This window comes from Pleurodeles waltl, chromosome 2_2, assembly GCF_031143425.1.
Source record: "Pleurodeles waltl isolate 20211129_DDA chromosome 2_2, aPleWal1.hap1.20221129, whole genome shotgun sequence".
Taxonomy (NCBI): Eukaryota; Metazoa; Chordata; class Amphibia; order Caudata; family Salamandridae; genus Pleurodeles; species Pleurodeles waltl.
In genome coordinates, this window is record NC_090439.1 from 45,446,646 (window position 1) to 45,465,987 (window position 19,342).

Consider the following 19,342-nt stretch of genomic DNA (forward strand, 5'->3'; position numbering starts at 1 on the left):
AATCCTCCTTTCGTGAACAATTCCTATGGAGGCGAAGGAATTGTCCATATGGTAAATTGTCTCTCAAGTTCCGAGGATGATGACTCATATACTATAAGAGAGAGTTCCTTCCACTCTCTTTTCTATACAGAGTTGTATATAGGTAATCATCTTGTGCTTTGATAGTGAGATCCAAAAAATGTATCTCGCAAGTACTGTACTGTATAGTAAACTGTATATCCTCCATACAGGTATTCAGCCATCTATGAAAATCCAACAAATCATTTAAAGTACCGGTCCAAATCATCAACACATCATCTATATAACGTCTCCATAAAGTAATGTGAGCAAAATATGGAGACCTTTCATCAAAAATAAATTGCGTCTCAAAGTTATTCATATACAGAATAGCCACATCCGGTGCAAAAGTCGCACCCATGGCCACTCCCTTTGTCTGTACATAATATTCCCCTTGAAACAAGAAAAAATTCCCTGTCATTGCTATCTCCAATAACCTTACAATAAATTCTGTGGGAACTTGAACCGGTTGTATCCTCCCATCCAAAGTCTCTCTAATGACCTGTAGTGCATGGCCTTGGGGAATGTTAGTATATAAAGAGACAATGTCCATAGTGACAAGGATTAGATCCATGCAGTCAAAATGGGTACCATCAATCAATTTAATCGTATCAATTGAGTCTCTCAAAAAGGCCGCAGTCACTGGTACTAAGGGTGTAAGGAAGAAGTCAATGTATTTACAAACAGGTTCAAGATAGACCCACATCCTGATATAATAGGGCGACCCGGAGGTTTAGTTACATTTTTATGTCTCTTTGGCAGTGTATAAATCATTGGAATATGAGCATTCTTCTTATTCAAATATTCATATTCCAAATCCGATAAAAAAACAAACCGTTGTCCCTCACTTGTCACTTGTTTAATCAGATCTCTCACTTCATTTGTGGGATCCCTTTCTAGTCTTCTATAGCTCTCATGATCAGATAGCTGCATCAAAATCTCATTTTTATAATCCATCGCATTTTGTACCACTATGGCTCCTCCCTTATCTGCCATTTTGATCACTATCTCTTTATTGGAGCCTAAAGCTGGTAGGGCCTCTCTTTCTGTTTTACTGATATTATACTTCACATATCTTCCTTTGGAGATCAAATCCATAGTGTCCCTCATTACCACCTGTTCAAAGGTAAGAATTTTATGTGGCATCATATGTGCCGGCGGGGTGAAAACCGATGGAACTCTAAGGCCTGTCACTTAGGGTTGTTTATCAGCCACATTGCAGATAGTTTGTTGAACATTTTCTCGCATGCCATTCTGTGTGTGGATTTTCAGCTCTTGTCTGCTAACTTCACCTTTCAAGAGCCCAGGGACTGGATATGACACCAGTTGGCAAGGCAAAAATCTTAGCAGACATTCAAGATGTTAGCCGAGGAAGTCTTTGATGGCCTTGAGACTTCAAAACTGGAGGCAAGCTCAGTTCAAGCTCCTGGAGATTCTTCACAAGCAGGAATATACCAGAAAGTCCAGTCTTTGTCCCCTTTCACAAGCAGAAGCAGCAACTGCAGGATAGCCCAACAAAGCACATGCAGAGGTAGCATCTCCCTCAGCTCTTCAGCTCTTCTCTTTGGCAGAGGTTCCTCTTGCTTCCAAAAGTGATCTTGAGGAAGTCTCAAGTCTGGGGTTTTGGGTCCACTACTTATACCCCTTTAAGCCTTTGAAGTTGGCAAACTTCAAAGGAAAGTCTCTGTTGTTTACAGGATCCTGTCTTGCCCAGGCCAGGCCCCAAGCACACCGGGGGTTGGAGACTGCATTGTGAGAGGGCAGGCACAGTCCATTCAGGTGTAAGTGACCAGTCCTCCCTCCACTCTAGCGCAGATGGAGCATCAAGATATGCAGGCTATACCTCGGCTCCCTTTGTCTCACTGTCTAGAGGGGATACACAAACAGCCCAACTGTCAAACAGACCCAGATAGGGAATCCACAAACATGCACAGTCACAGAATGGTTAAAGCAAGAAAATGCCTACTTTCTAAAATTGTATTTTCAAACTAACAATCTAAAAAACTAAATGAAGTATTTTTTAAATGGTGAGTTCAGAGACACCAAACTCCATATTTCCATCTCCTCCCAAAGGGAATCTCTACTTTGAAGTTATTTAAAGGCAGCCCTCATGTTAACCTATGTGAGAAATAGGCCTTGCAACAGTGAACACCGAATTTAGGAGTATTTCACTGTTAGGGCATGTAAAACACATCAGCACATGTCCCACCTGTAACATACACTGCACCCTGCTCATGGGGCTACCTAGGGCCTACATTAGGGGTGCCTTACATGTATAAAAAGGGACAGTTAGGCCTGGCAAAAGGGTACACTTGCCAAGTCCAATTGGCAATGCAAGACTGCACTTACAGACACTGCAGTGGCAGGTATGAGCCATGGGTGGCACAATCAATGCTGCAGGCCCAATAGTAGCATAAGATTTACAGGCCATAGGAACCTCTAGTGCACTTTACTAGGGACTTATTATTGAATCAAGTATGCCATTCATGGATAAACCAATCACCAATACAATTTACGCAGAAAGCATATGCACTTTAGCACTGATTAGGAGTGGTAAAGTGCCCAGAGTCCTAAAGCCAACAAAAACAGGTCAGAACAAATAGGAGAAAGGAGGCAAAAGGTTTAGGGATGACCCTGGGCCATTCCCAACAGTATCTTAATGCAACCACTGCCTCAAACCTCCCTGCATGGAAGCCACCCCACAGCACACACATCCTTTGGTCATGTACAGTGGGTTTTTGTGTGTGAACAGGTGTATTTATTTCACTGTGTATTGAATTCAAGGATCCCTCACAGATTTACACTGGGGGTAAAGCTGAGCACTGTGCTGGATCAGAGGATCTGCAGATTGACCCAAAAAAAATTGGAAGCAAATTTATCAGTGTGTTCAGTGGACAATAAATCACGCCACCTTATATCTTTTTTTGATTGCCCCCCCAAGTGGGTCTATGCAAGAAACAAAATGGTGGCTGCAACCTGTATCTCAGATTGCGGCCAGTCAATCAGGGATTTGCTTTTCCTCCAGATCCGCAGAGAGCGGCTCCACAAAGGATATGCAACCCTAGATATCTATGTTTCTTTTTCCTTTAATAACCCTAAATCTACTGGACCAATGTCTGAAATCCCTATGGGAAATTGTATGGAGAATTATGGGACCCCCTACTGTTTCTCTGCCCCAGCACAATGAATGACCCTGAAACGTTCCAACCAGCAGCTGAATTGAGTGGCAAACTAGTTTTGAAAATTTTGTGCAGATTTGTTGAACTGGTATGAAGGCAAAACAAAAGAATTGCTTAATCTATGGAACTAAGGGACTGATTTAGTGTTTGGTGAATAGGGTTACTCCGTCACAAACATAACAGATAGCCTGTCTGTTGTATTATGATTCCATTATGTCCTATCAACATTGTAATATGGCAGCTGCGATATCCATCACATTTCTGATGGAGTAATCTGTCTGCCAAACTCTAAATCAGGCCCTATGTCCTAACTATAACTGCCTACTAGCTACCTATGAGGCTAATAAGACAATCATAAAGAGTAAAGCTGAGTCCCTGGGGTAATATTTTGATGCACATATCACTGTGGCTGACATTCAGGTGTGATCCCTAGTCAGTCCCATGACCTGTGTTGCATGCAATGGATGCTCGCAGTACAGAGGACTAGCGGTGGACCCCCACCTCCTCCCCCACAACTAACAGTATGGGAGGAGCAAGTCTTGGCAATCATGCATCCTGAGGGCCTGGCAGGAGTAGCAGGAGGACTCGACTCTGGTAAATCAACTCTCTATTAATATCACCCCCCTACTTGCATTCCATCTCATACCCCGACCCCACCCTCACTCCCATCACTCTACCACCTCTCACACATCCCATCATCACAACCCACTCATCTCAATGCCAGGCCCAGCATTCACCACCAATGCATTGACACCACTCACAGACCTGCATGGACACCTATCACTAGAGCATTCACACTAGAGAATCACCTAGCCCACCACATAACAACTCACACAAGGAAAAGCTGCCAGAGCAATAACAACCATAGAGGGCAACCCACCCATGCACAATATGTCACACACAGAGATAATAACACTCTTTATACATCCCCACAGGTATCCCAGTCATAGTCACCGGAGAAGAGGTTCCAGCAACATCCAGTTCCCCCACAGAAGAGGCCCACAGTGATGACAGCGACTCTGCTCGCCTGGATCTGGATGACCAACCTGTCCCATCAGGGACCTCCGGACAGTCAGTAGTGACCAGGAGGCCCCAACACAGGACCAATAGGCCACCAGCACCCCTCCCCCTGCAGAAGGAGAACCACCCTGCAAATATTTGCTGCAATCCAGGCAGAAGCCAGAGACTATTGCCAAGACTCCCGCCAGGAAATAAGACTTTCCTGATTGTCACCCTTGTGTCCCACTCTGTCACCCTGTCTACCTTGAACTACCATTGCTCCCCTTCCTATTGCCCCTTGGACAATACACCTGTGCTACAAATAGACTGGACTCTACCCTGGACTTTCCTCCATCATCAAACCAGCCCATTGCACTTCCCACTTTTCTTCAGAGCACTGCAATAAACAGTTTGAAACAATACAAGTATGGAGTATGTCAAATGATTTAAGAATGTATTTCTTTAACAAGGTTTAAACATTGCAATTCAACTGTACAGTAATATATTCATAGGAAAGACCTCTAGCTGGCTGCAGTAAACACACACCAGGAGCAATAGTAGGGCACCAACATCTGCAAAAAGAGTTTCCAAAGGGTACAGTGAGTGGGCATAGAAGTGGGAATTCACAGCCTGCCAATGACAATGTCAAACAGAAAACTGTCAATGAAATGTGAAGTTACACTGTCTTACATGTGTGTCATTGGAAGTATTTTCTAATCACTGCAGTTCTGTTGTCCTCATCCTCATCCTCTGCCTCCACATCCTCACTGTCCACAGGTTCAACAGCTGCCACACGGCCATCTCCAGCCTCCTACTCCTGCAGAAAAGACACTTGGCGTCTCAAGACAAGGTTGCGCAACATGCAGCATGCCACGATTATCTGGCAGACCTTCTTGGGTGAGTAGCACAGGGATCCACCTGTTATATGGAGGCACTGAAACCTGGCCTTCAAGAGGCCGAAGGTACATTCTATTATCCTTCTTGTTCACCCATGTGCCTTATTGTAACTTTGCTCTGCCCTTGTCCTGGCGTTCCTCACAGTGGTCAGTAGCAATGAGAGGTTGGGGTAACCAGAGTCACCTGCAAATATCGAGGGACAACTATTAGCCACACATTATGCCATATAGCCCACACCATACCCATACACCAACATCCACTGGGTAGGAACTAGGGCTTACCTATTAGCCACACCCTGGGCCTCTGTAGCTGGGCCATTACATTTGGGATTCTGCTATTCCTCAGGATAAAAGCATCATGCACCAAGCCTGGATACTTAGCATTGACATGGGAGATGTACTGGTCGGCCAAACACACCATCTGCACATTTATCGAGTGAAAACATTTTCGATTTCTGAAGACCTATTGATTTTGGCGGGGGATAAATGCAATATGTGTTCCATCAATCGCCCCAATTATGTTAGAGATATGTCCCATTGCATAGAAGTCAGCCTTCACTGTGGCCAAATCTTCCACTTGGGGGAAAACAATGTAGCTGCACATGTGTTTAATCAGGGCAGACAACACTCTGGTCAGCACTATTGAGAACATTGGCTGTGACATTCCTGCTTCCGAGCCCACTGTCACTTGGAAAGAACCAGTTGCCAAGAAATGGAGCACTGATAGCACTTGAACAAGAGGGGGATCCCAGTGGGGTGACGGATAGTAGATATCAGGTCAGGCTCCAATTGGGCACACAGCGTTGTGATTGTGGCCCTGTCAAGTCTGTAGGTGAGGATAATGTGCCTGTCCTCCATTGTTGCCAAGTCCACTAGGGGTCTGTATAGGAGGGATGTCTCCATCTCCTATTCGTCCGCAGCGGTTGCAATCTATGGGGCAAAAGAGTGAGGAGCCAGTCATATCTGTACATTATAGCCACTACAGTTCAATGCATGATGTGATTTTTTAATGTATTAGTGGCATATGTCTTGAATGCACAATTGTGATCTGTGACGCAGTTGTGATCCATGGTCTACCTCCCCCCCTGAAATGGCGTCCACCTGTCCTGTATGGAGGGACAGGTGGAAGTGAGATAATTCTACTGACGTCGTGCGCCGTTGCGGGAGGCAGTTGGGAACCGCTGTGCAACTCCTCATTGGTTATTATTAGGCCATATGGGTTACAGTGGCCAATTATGATGTACGCCGGCGGTGACGGTATGCACCACCGTGGATGTCACAACCATTTTCCATCCGTTCACTTGCTACCTGACCTTCAACATGAGAGGACCTACACTGCATTTGCTGTTGTGACCCATGTCTGAAACCTACCAGGGCCTGTGTGACTGGGAAAAGGGCCCCTGCCTTTACCTCAGCAGAGTTGGAAAGACTAGTGGATGGGGCCCAAGCCCATTACGGACTGCTGTATGGACCTCCAGACCAACAGGTGAGTACACTGTGAGCACGATGCATGGAGCATGAATGCATGGAGTGGTGTGTGTGATGGTCTCATGTAGGAGGGGTTGGTGGATGGGCCCTGGGCAGGGTGCAGCATGTATGCTGGGTCATGTCTGTGCGTAAGGGGATGGGAGGGCCATGGTGGGCCATGCGTGTAACAGATAGGATGGTCTAAATAATACCTTTCCCTGTGTATATTTTCTCTGTTGGTCAGCGCCCATCAAAAGAAGGGTATATGGCGTGCCATCGCCAAGGATGTGCGGACCAGGGGGGCTATGGCAGACGGAGCACCCACTGTCAGAAATGGTGGGAGGACCTGAGACGCTGGGCACGGACGACGGCAGAGGCCCAGCTGGGGATGGCCTCCCAACGAGAAAGGGGTGCCCGTCGAACCCTGATCCCCTGATGGCCTGCATACTGGCAATGGCCTATCCGGAGCTCGATGGGTGTTTAGGGGCATCACAGCAGCAACAAGGGGGTGAGTACAGTGCCGTCATTACTACTTACGCCTGGTGGGGTGGTATCCGGGTGGGGGAAGTGTGCCTGTGGATGCCCCTAGGCCAGGGCTGACATTGCAGTGTAGTTCCCATGTTGGGCATGGTTCTGATGTGATATTTCTCCAACCTAGCTAATAGGCATCCATTACTGGACAGGGGTGTGTGGGTCCCAGGTATGCTGCAGTGGGCGGTACTTGTCCCTCTCCATGCCCTGGTGACTAGCATTGTTACTGGTAGTGCATTGCATAGGGCTCTTCCCTGTGTGTGAGGGTGCAGTATACGCCAACAGTGGTGTTGGTGCAGCCATTGACCAAGTGTATCCTTTGTCTCTTCCCTCTGTTTCGTTTTGTCATCCTGTCCTTATGTGCATTAGCATCATCTGGTGGAGGAGCAGACACACCGTTGACAGAGGGAGCTGCATCCCACAGGACTGAGAGTCCACGGATGCGGGGGCACCAGTGGGATGGAAGGTGAGGGGATCACCACAGCGGAGACTGGAGGGGACAGTTCAGACACGGATACCTCCTCAGATGGAAGCTCCCTGGTGGTGGCGGACACATCGGTGCCCACCCCAGCTACAGGTACAGCCGCCAACCCCCGTATCAGCACCGCACTCCCAGCAGCCTCTCAGTGAGTTGCCGATGCCTGCTCACCCAGGAGGGTGGGCATCTCTTTCACCCTAGGCACCTCAGGCCCTGCCCCAGTTAACACTGCTACCCTGAGTGAGGAGGCTATTGACCTACTGTGATCCATCTCTGTTGGGCATTCAACCATTGTGAATACCATCCAGGGGCTGGCAGCCCAAATGCAACTGTCCAATGCATTTCTGGAGGGCATTCACACGGGCTTGGCGGCCCAACAGAGATCAATCAAGGCTCTGGCCTCCTCTCTGATGGCAGCCATTGTTCCTGTTTCCACCCTCCCCCTCCAACCTCCTCTACCAAATCCCATTCCCCCTCAACCCCAACCCATCCCAAACACACATGCAGACGAGCATGCACTCAAGAGTGGCACAGGCAAACACAGGCACATCATCCCACAGGCACTCACACAAACACCATCCAGATACAGCACCACCCCATGCACCTTCACCCAAACACAGCAGACAGACACCTCCTACAACCACTCCCTCTTTTTCTACTCCTAGACCTTCTCCCTCTTCCTGCCCAAATGTCCCTGAAAGAGTGCCTGCAGAAGTATTGATGGATCACGTTGTTTCTGTTGTCTATGTCCTCTTCTTCTACCTCCTCTTCTTCACTGTCCACAGGCTCCACAGCTGCCACAACACCTCCTTCAGGACCATCCTCCTGCAGAAAAGGCCCCTGTCATTGCAAAGCCAAGTTGTGCAGCATACAGCAGGCGATGATGATCTGGCACACCTTCTTTGGTGAGTAGTATAGGGAACCACCTGTCATATGGAGGCTTCGGTACCTGGCCTTCAGGAGGCCAAAGGTCCTCTCTATAACCCTCCTAGTTTGCCCATGTGCCTCAATGTAGCTTTCCTCTGCTCTTATCCTGGGATTCCTCACTGGGGTCAGTAGCCATGACAGTTTGGGATAGCCAGAGTCACCTGCAAATGTCTAGGGACAACTGTTAGTGACACACTAACCCTTAGGGACAACCACAGACCCAGACAACTATTCACACTATATAGGGTCCATATCATCACCTAATAGCCACACACGGGCCTCTGGAGTTGCCCCATCACATACGGGATGCTGGTATTCCTCAGAATGTCAGCATCATGCACTGAGCCAGGAAACTTGGCATTCACATGGGAGATGTACTGGTCAGCCAAACACACCATCTGCACATTCATAGAATGGTAACTCTTCCGGTTTCTGTACACCTGTTCACTCCTGTGGGGGGGGACCAAGGCCACATGTGTCCCATCAATGGCACCTATGAAGTTGGGGATATGTCCCAGGGCATAGAAGTCGCCTTTCACTGTAGGCAAATCCTCCACCTGAGGGAAAACGATGTAGCTGCGCATGTGTTTCAGCAGGGCAGACAACACTCTGCACAACACGTTAGAGAACATTGGCTGGGACATCCCTGATGAAATGGCCACTGTTGTTTGAAAGGACCCAATTGCCAGGAAATGGAGTACTGACAGGACCTGCATTAGAGGGGGATTCCTGTGGGATGGCGGATAGCTGACATCAGGTCTGGCTCCAACTGGGCACACAGTTACTGGATCGTGGCACGATCAAGTCTGTAGGTGACTATTACATGTCGCTCTTCCATTGTCGACAGGTCCACCAGTGGTCTGTACACTGGAGGATGCCGCCATCTCCTCACCTGCCACAGCAGATGTGTTCTATGGATGAAAACAGCGATCAGAGGGTCAGCCAACACTGAGGTACGAAATAAACAACTTTATTGCACACATTTCTCAATCTGCTATGTGCCTGTCTTAGTGTGTATGCAAGGCCTATATATGTGTGACGCATTTAAAATTAATGCATGTGGCCCCCTGAAATGGTGGCTGTCTGACCTGTAATGTATGACAAGGGGATATGAGGTAACTGCGCTGGCGTTGTACACTGTCGCGGTAGGCGGTCGAAGACCGCGGCGCAATCCTGCATTGGTTAACATTGGACCCTATGGGTCCCAGGAGCCAATGATGATGTACGCTGGCGGCGACGGTATGCACCGCCGCGGATGTGACCACCATTTTCTGTCTGTTCACTCACTTGATACCTGATCTTCGACAGGAGAGGACCTACTATGCAAGTGCTGCTGTGACCTCAGTCTGGAAGCAACAATGGCTCAAGTGTCTGGGGAAAGGGCCCCTGCCTTCACATCGGAGGAGCTGGATAAACTAGTGGATGGGGTTCTCCTACAGTACACGCTACTCTACGGTCCTCCAGACAAACAGGTGAGTACACTGTGAGCATGCTGTATGGGCAATGCCTGTTTGGGGTGGTGTGGATGGGAGATAGAGGGGGGGATGAGGCGTGCATGAAACAATGGTGAGTGGATGTGCGTCAGGGCAAGGGTGGGAACCTGGGTCAATGACTGTGATGGTCCGGACGGTTATTGTTTTTCCTTTTCCCCTGTACTATTCCTGTAGGTCAGTGCCCACCAGAAGAAGGATATTTGGTGTGCCATCGCCAAGGACGTACGGGCCCTGGGGGTCCACCACAGATGGAGCACCCACTGCTGGAAGAGATGGGAGGACATTCGCCGCTGGCGCAAGAAGACGGCAGAGGCCCAGCTGGCCCCCCTGATGTTCCGGATCCTGGCAGTGGCGTATCCGGTGTTGGATGGGCGCTTGAGGGCATCACAGCAGCCACAAGGGGGTGAGTGCACTCACATCCATCCGATTCAGCGCACATTGGAGGTGTCTGGGTGGGGGAGGTGGGCTGTGGGTTCCCCTAGGCTAGGGCGAGCCTTGTAGGCAAGGACCCTTTGTGAGGCAGGCTCAGTGGCACCCCATCCCCACCAGTGGTAAGAGCCATCTACACCTAGTCAGGCTCCTGTGACTTGCATGTGTGTAGCAATCTGGCATAGTCCTTGTACCCCATGTTCCTGTGATCAATTAGGGAACTCAAAGTGCATGGCGTAGTGCAGACGGCTGCTGTGTCTGTAGTGTCTGCCAACGGTAGCGATATTCCATGCACTGAACATGTCTTTCTACTTTCTTCCCCCAATCTTTGTGGTCTTCCTGTTCTTGTGTGCATTAACATCATCAGGCAGAGGAGCTGTGCCACTGGAGCAGGAGGGAGCTGCATCCCACATGGCCCTGGAGGGCAAGACTATGGACTCAGAATTCACCAGTGGGACGGAGGGCGAGGGGAGCTCCGCGGCGGGGACAGGAGCTGAGACCAGCGACACCGACTCCTCCTCTGATGGGAGCTCCCTTGTGGTGGCGGGCCCCTCTGTGCCCACCGCATCTACAGGTACAGCCGCCACTCCCCCTACCAGCACCGCCCTCCCAGTAGCCCCTCAGCGTGTGCCCTGTGGCCGCTCACCAAGGAGTGTGGGCATCTCCTTCGCTACAGGCACCTCAGGCCCTGCCCCAGTCAGCCCTGCTGCCCTAAGTGAGGAGGCCATTGACCTCCTCAGATCACTCACTGTTGGGCAGTCTACCATTCTGAATGCCATCCAGGGTGTAGAGAGGCAGTTGCAACAGACAAATGCATACCTGGAGGGCATTTATTCTGGCCAGGCAGCCCAACAGCGAGCATTTCAGACTCTGGCCTCAGCACTGATGGCAGCCATTGTCCCTGTGTCCAACCTCCCACCTCCATCTTCCTCCACCCAGACCGAATTCCCAGTACCTCAGCCTATCCCAAGCACACCATCAGACCAGCATGCACACACCTCAACACACAAGGGTAGCTCTGGCAAACATAAGCACCACACATCCCACAGGCACTCAGACAAGCATCATACCCATGCAGACATACCAACATCCACTGCCTCCACTGTGTCCCCCTCCTCCACTTCTCCCTCCTCCCTCCCTGTCACGTCTCCACTCACACCTGCATGCACTACATCTTCAGCCACTACCTCCATCACCAGCACGCCCATCACCACACACCGCTCATGTGCACTCACCACCCCCACTACCATTCACATATCCCCTGTGTCCTCTGCCAGTGTGTTTTTGAGCCCTCCTCCCAAAGTACACAAACGCAGTCACACACCCACCCAACAGCCGTCCACCTCACGACAGCCTCCAGCCCATGCACCTTCACCCAAAGTCTGCAAACAAACATCTCCTACAACCACTACCTCTTCCTCACTCCCAAACCACCTCCATCTACCCGTCCCAGTGTGTCTAAAAAATATTTCCTGTCAAACCTTGACCTCTTCCCTTCACCTCCCCCATCCCTTCCATCCCCTAGGGCCTGCCTTTCCTGATCTCAACCCAGCACATCAGCCACCTCATCACCGGGAACAGTGGTGCCAGCAGTAACCGGCTCCTGGAGTGCGCCAAGCAGCAGGGCAGCCAGTGTCCCAAGGAGCGAGGTCAAGAACATTCTCCCACCTCCAAAACAAAAGAAGTTGTCCACAGCCCGGAGGGAGAATGCCAAAATACCTGACACCAAGGGCTCAGCCAGGGCAACAGTTGGGAGTGGCAAGGCAGCTGCGCCACCATCCAAGGTGGGGAAGGGCCAGAGAAAGAAAGGGAAGTCACTGCCAACCTGCACGGCAGACAAGACCGGCACCGCCACATGCACCGCCGCCATGGGTCCCGCCGCCAGCACCCAGGATACTGTGCCCTCCACCTGCACCGCAGACACTGTGCCCTTCAGCAGCAGCAAGCTCAGTGAGGCCACCACCAGCACCGCCGCTCAGGACACCGCAGCCAGCAGCAAGCTCAGTGAGCCCCCCACCATTACCGCTGCTCAGGACACCACCACCAGCAGGAAGCTCAGTGAGCCCCCCACCAGCACTGCCGCTCAGGACACCGCCGCCAGCAGCAAGCTCAGTGAGGCCACCACCAGCACCACCGCTCAGGACACCGCCGGCCGCAGCAAGCTCAGTGAACCCCCCACCAGCACCGCCGCTCAGGACACCGCCGGCCGCAGCAAGCTCAGTGAACCCCCCACCAGCACCGCTGCTCAGGACACCGCCAACAGCAGCAAGTTCAGTGAGGCCGCCACCAGCACCACCGCTCAGGACACCGTCGCCAGCAGCAAGCTCAATGAGGCCGCCACCAGCACCGCCGCTCAGGACACCGCCGCCAGCAGCAAGCTCAGTGAGCCCCCCCACCAGCACCACTGCCCAATGAGCCCACAAGCAATGACGCTACTGAGCCCGCCGCCAGCACCGCCAACGGCCATGCCACATCCTTTGCCAGTGGCACCACCGCAGACATGGCTACTATCCCAGTGGTCATTCCTACGAGGCTGGTGGTCAGTTCCAGGGGCTAGACAGCTTCCATGTTGCCCCACCATCAGTGGAGTGTCACATCCACTACCTCAGTCCTTGGCAGGATGAAGCACTCTGGGCACAAAGCCCCCTCCAGAACCAGTGGACAAAGGCATCCACTACCTCTGTCCTTGGCAGGATGAAGCACTTTGGGCACAAAGCCCCCTCCAGAACCAGTGGAGTATCACATCCACTACCAGAGTCCTTGGCAGGATGAAGCACTCTGGGCACAAAGCCCCCTCCAGAACCAGTGGAGAAAGGCATCCACTACCTCAGTCCTTGGCAGGATGAAGCACTCTGGGCACAAAGCCCCCTCCAGAAACAATGGAGTATCACATCCACTACCTCAGTCCTTGGCAGGATGAATCACTCTGGGCACAAAGCCCCCTCCAGAACTAGTGGAGAAAGGCATCCACTACCTCAGTCCTTGGCAGGATGAAGCACTCTGGGCACAAAGCCCCCTCCAGAACCAGTGGAGTAACACATGCACTACCTCAGTCCTTGGCAGGATGAAGCACTCTGGGCACAAAGCCCCCTCCAGAACCAGTGGAGACTGTTATCCACTTGAGAGACTGTGGCTTTCCACTCCCCAGGATAAAGCAGTGGGCTAACCACCCACTGGAGGGACTTGTGAGTCTGTGGCTTTGCACTCCCCAGGATAAAGCAGTGGGCAAACCACCCACTGTAGAGACTTGAGAGACTGTGGCTTTGCACTTCCCAGAATACATCAATGGACATGGAGCCCCCTCGTGGAGCTGGCGTCGTGCACTCATCCGGCTGAGGTGCCCCCCCTTCGCTTCCCCCTGAGGTGCCTGTTTTATTTCGATCTGATGCCCCTGCAGTGTTCTCTCCATTTGGATCGGGTATCTTGTGTGGGCCTCGCCCATGTATTTTGGGCCCAGTGGTCCACGGACTATGTAGGTGCAGTACATGGACTTGAATTCTTGGTGTACATATTTGTTACTAGTGTATATATATTTTTGAGTAATGGATTTTTCATGATTACAATCGTTCAACTAATTTCCTTTTGTCCTCGCGTTCTTCCAGGGGGGGCCAAAATGTAATGTTTCAGCATGTATTGGTGTGTGTGTTGTGTGTCAGGGTGGGGGTGTTGCGTGTTGCGTGTGTGTGTCACTCTCTTTTCCCTCCCTCCTCCCCTGTGTTGTAGGTGCAGTACTCACCGTGGTCGTCGCCTGTCATTCTCCTGGTAGAGGAGCAGGAAGACTATTGCAGTGAGAATTTGGAGTTCCGGCTCCATGGCATCCTGGTTCCTCGTGGAGTGTTTAGAGGTGAGAGTTTTCCCTTCCAAGTGCCATTTCCACTGTGTTTTTGTTCACGTTGAATCCGCCCCAGAAAAGGTGGTGGATTGGCCTCTCATAATGGTGTGGGCTGTACATTGTCTTCTGTTGGCGGTGACCGCCATGCTGTTTGTTTCTACCGCCATGGCGGTCGGAGTGTTAAAGTGGCTGTCTATGTTGGTGGTTTCCGCCGCGGTCATAATTCCATTTTTTCTACCGCCAGCCTGTTGGCGGTCTTACCGCCGCTTTAACACCGACCGCCAGGGTTGTAATGAAGGCCAATGTCTGCAGAACTGCATAGAAAAGTACTTGAAAAAGGAAGACACCCCACATAAGTTACTCTGTCCTCAGAATTCTGAAGGAAAAAGGGCAGATTTCCTGTGAAGTGAAGAGCCACCGTCTGGCCACTGGCTTGAGACCAGTTTCTCACCTTACACACAGCTTAGAAAATGCGGACATATTGAGAGCAGGCTGTGCTGCATATGAACTTGGCCAAATATGAAGATATTGGTGTGTGAGTCAAAAATAGGTTGCGTAGAGACACATAGTTAAGAGTTGTACGGTTGGAAGTTTGATTTGGGAGTGAGGGGTGCATTTTTACAAACCCCGACCAACAGGCTGAAACATAGGCCCTGGCCCCCCTGCCATTTGTTGTGTTAGGGTGTTGGTACAGCACCCCTACTCTCAGGGGGTGCAACCTCCCCTTTTTTACTGCGATGGTCCTGCAGGACTTGAGAATCTTCATCCCTGGCCTATTTTCAGCCATTGCCTTTGGTGTCCTTTATTAAGGCACAAAGAGGCCAAGGACAATACAATCTTCCCATGACAGCCCCACTGGGGAGAAGTAAAACAAAAGTCCCTGCTTTCAGGACTGGCAGAAAAGGAGCACAGATTCAGCTCTTCAATTCAATGATTTATTTGGTGCTTCTCTTTAGTGGAACAACAGTATCACAAACATTTTAATACTTGAAATCATTCTTGTTGTTACTGTTGAGTGCCCCACTTAATAAGGTCAATAGTGATAACGGAACACTTGAAAGTCGATAAAGTGCTGCTGACCCCAGTGATCTCCAGCCACAAACACTAAAGAGGGGGTGTCTCACCCCACACAATAAATGGCGCAGGATGCCTCGAAATATGTCAAAGGTCTCAGGCTGCCAGGGTGCTATGAGAAGGATCCTAAAACCACCCATTCTAACTAGAAACTCAGGGAGCCAATATGTATTTCCATTAATAATATTTACAGCAAACGCATGACTCCTCGAAGGTACCCAACAGCTACGGTAACAGAAGTTGATATTACCCAGTCTCAGTTGTATTGACTTTCTCGACATCAGAAAGATGATAAGCTAAGTCTGTGCCAAAGTGATTTGAACTTTTGACCTACAGTCTACTCGCTGTTATCTACAGCAGGAGCACAAGCCCACTGACTGTCCTATCAGCAGTAGGCATCTAAATAGAGCTGCATCCATATAACCTTTGAGAAGAGGCAGAGCCACCGGCTCCCAATACATCTAGCCATTAGACTAGGCAGCTGCAGGGTCTGCCCTCTGGAAGCAGCAACATAGTCACACACAGAATAAATATCAGGCTCCAATCAGGTAATATTCAATTCCTTAGGCTTAACTATTCAAAAAAATTGGAGCAAAGTGCGTTACCTTGTGAAGTTCCTTTCCATCTCTCCTTCCTTTTGCCTTAGTCTTTTCCCACTCTCTGCCAAGGGTTATGTGGAATTCTGTGCCACTGCAGGGTGTAAGTAAAGCTTCTTGTCTGCAGCTAGTGTGTGCTACAGGTACTAATGTCGAATCAGGCTTCCTGTATGTGGCTGCCTGCCATGTAGTGATGTCTATAGCCCATTCAGAGTTCAGCAAATGCTTCTGTAATTCATTAGCACCTCCATCTCATCTTAATGTTGGTGAGCAAACCTATTTAGTAGGGCATATGGCTAGACTCTCAGCCTCTGCAGACCTTTCCATTTTTCTCCCCACCTTGTCTCTTTTCTTGCTTTCCTTGTCAGGAGGTGGCCCTGTGCATGCGTGAGTATTAGCTCTTTTCCATGCTGCTGCCACGATGAGGGAGTTTGCGAGCACATTTACCTTGATGTAAGGTGGGTCTCTTGAATAGAAGCGGGTCTTCTGCTCTACCCTTGGCCTTATTGCAGCTGGCTGTTTAAATTTCTCTTTGACCTGGTCTAGCATGCCTGGGAGCATTGGAAACATGCACTGGATTGTTATTCCTCCAGTTGCACTCTGTAGGTGCCTCCAGCCCTCTTTACTATTGGGTTGTATGCAGTGATGTCATCTGTTGGCGATGATTTTGAGGGATAGGACTCCACCTCTTTGTCTGGTGAGTCTGTATTATGTCTTGCAAGATGTCTATTATTTCATCTATACTGGAGAGGCCTTTTTGCTGCTCTTCCCCTAGATCGAAGAACTCCACTTCTAATTCTTCCTGCCATGCTGGGATAGTGGAAGTAGCAGGCTGCTCCAACTCCTCTGTTTCCTATACTTCTACCTACCTTTTCAGTGGTATTTTACAATCCTGCAGGAAGTCATCAAATTTCCGCATCTTTTTAATTAAGGAATCAAGTTTGGCCCTGGGACACTTTTTTTTTCTCGCTACCTCAATCAATTTTTTTGTTTGTTGTGCTCCACTTTGTCTTTTTGTTTCAACGTTGATGCTGAAGAACCTTTTGAGGTCGGGTGCCTCAGTGATTTTATGTGTTAATGCCAAGTGGTTTTTCAATGTTAGCATGGTTCCCGTCCTTAGGGATGGCAAAGAGCTGGCTTTCACCATCTCCCACCCATGCTTTTGATCATCTCTCGAGATCACAGCAGGTTTTAAGGGTTTGCCTCCATGTGTGTCCCTTGTCTTGGACCTGTGTGGCTCCTTGGGCTTCACTCTGCCCTTCAGCATCAACGATTTTGACAGATTTATTTAAGTTTGAGGTGTGCGGCTCAACTGTTTCTCTGCTCTGAAAGGTTATCTTTAGTCTACGTTCCTCCCTCACCACTTTCCGGTGGTTCTTGCTAGTTTGGCTCTTGATGATCTCCTCAAGATCCTTTTCCTCCCACTGGACCTCCTTTGTTTCTAGGATGTTTTTGTCATCACTCGACAGGTCCAGGGCTTTTATTTACTCCTACTTTCTCTGCTGTGATGCCATTGTGAAGTGTGTACACCTCTGCTTCAGCCTTGTCCTGATGGTTTTGGGCAGGAACTCTTTACATGCTGCCCAGTCCTCTGTAAGATGGCCGTTAGGGAGGCAGAGGTTACAGACCTCTTTGGTTGTCCTTCTGTTCCTACTTGTAATGCCACTTGGGGCAAAATTTAAAGGAGATATTCTCCAGGAGTCTTTCTCATTCTCTTTCCACATGGTCCTGTTACAGCAGTCTTCTGACCTTGGTGTTCATCAGTGGTTTTCAGCATCTCCTTTTTATCTTCCTATCAATCGTTGCCAATCCTCTTTCCTCAGTGGTGATTTTTGGTGATAGAAACTGTTTTCCCCCTGCAATTCCTTCCTCTCAACTCCAGATTGCTCCTTTAAACTTCCAGACCCAATGGCAGAAAAAAAGGATCTAAAGCTGGTAGCTGTGTCAAGGGTTCACCTGGGCATTCATCTTATATTACACAAGGAGGGGTTTAACTTACACTCAAATGGTTGACAACACCCACAAAAAAAGGGTGTTTGAACTGGCTATATGCAACATGTCGGGCAACATGTGTGAAGTATGCCAACATGATGAAAGAACAGCATGTGGAATGTTGTTTACCATAAGTGTGAAGTATTGTGGCATACACAGCTCTTTATGGAGGCACTTACTTACTTTATGGATCAATGGTATCATTGCGCCTAAGCTAATATCTATGTATTTTCTGCCTGTGCAAGTCAAAGCATTTATGCTGGTGCACAAATTGGTATTGGGCTCTGCTTCCAATTGCCAAATTAATTGTTTCTCCATACCCCATCCCAAGGAGATCCATTAGGTCAAATGGAAAGTTACTCCTTGCTCCATTTAAATCTGTATGTTTCTGAATCAGACTCATGCCGTTCTACTTTTAAGCATCTGCTCAGCAGTTGAAGAAGAGAGTCTGCCACCCCATGTAGATGCCGAACTTGATATAGATATCAACTTTAAAAATGTCTACATCACGTTGGATAATTAATTGGCCAATAGCTTTTGTAAATCAGAATCATTCCAAAATGTAGACGGTTTGCACTTTGCAGGAGTAGTGGTTTGAACAAAGTCATTTATATGTACTGGACAGGACCAGCAAATTTGACCTGTAAAGTAGTTTTAAATGCATGGGCTTGCTAAAGGGAAGAATATTGTCAGGGGGTTGAAAGAAAAGAAACGTAGTGGGAGACCGAAGAGACACCTTTGTCAAAATCCATTTGTTAGTGATAAATGCATCTGCTAGACTATCACACACAAAGAAAATGAGATATAAGTTGATCCTGTAGATACATACAAAAACAAAAACCAGAAAGAGATTCAGACAGTAATTAAACTTTACAATCACCAGTAAATACATGTTGCAATTGGGTTGTGCCATTCAGTATGCCCAGATATTCTGTTTTTCTGGTCACCTGGTTTTGGACATTTAACTGTGGGTGAGTCTCACTACCGGTGTCAAACCCACAGTAATCATATGGGAAATGGATTGTGCCTGTTTACCCCCAGTGTTTACCTTTTAAGATAAGTCTGCTGTGATGCAGCACGGGTAAGGGGCACTTGGCTGATTACACATAAACTCATAGGAACACCTGAGTGCACCAGAGTGGGAGCTGCATGTGGGGGACTACTATAATGCCTAGTCTAGTAACAGTGCACAGGCAGCCTGGCGCGATGAGGACTCTGCAGGATTAGGTAGTTACCTTGCATAGGCCTTATAAGGGAAGTGTACACTCATCTGGAAAGTCAATGAGATTTACTGCTTTGTCTGTAGTAGTACCCCGTTATAGACATATGGAAAGAACTAACTCACAGTGCAGTTTCACTTATCCTTGGCCTACAGAGACCGCTGGTGTCTTG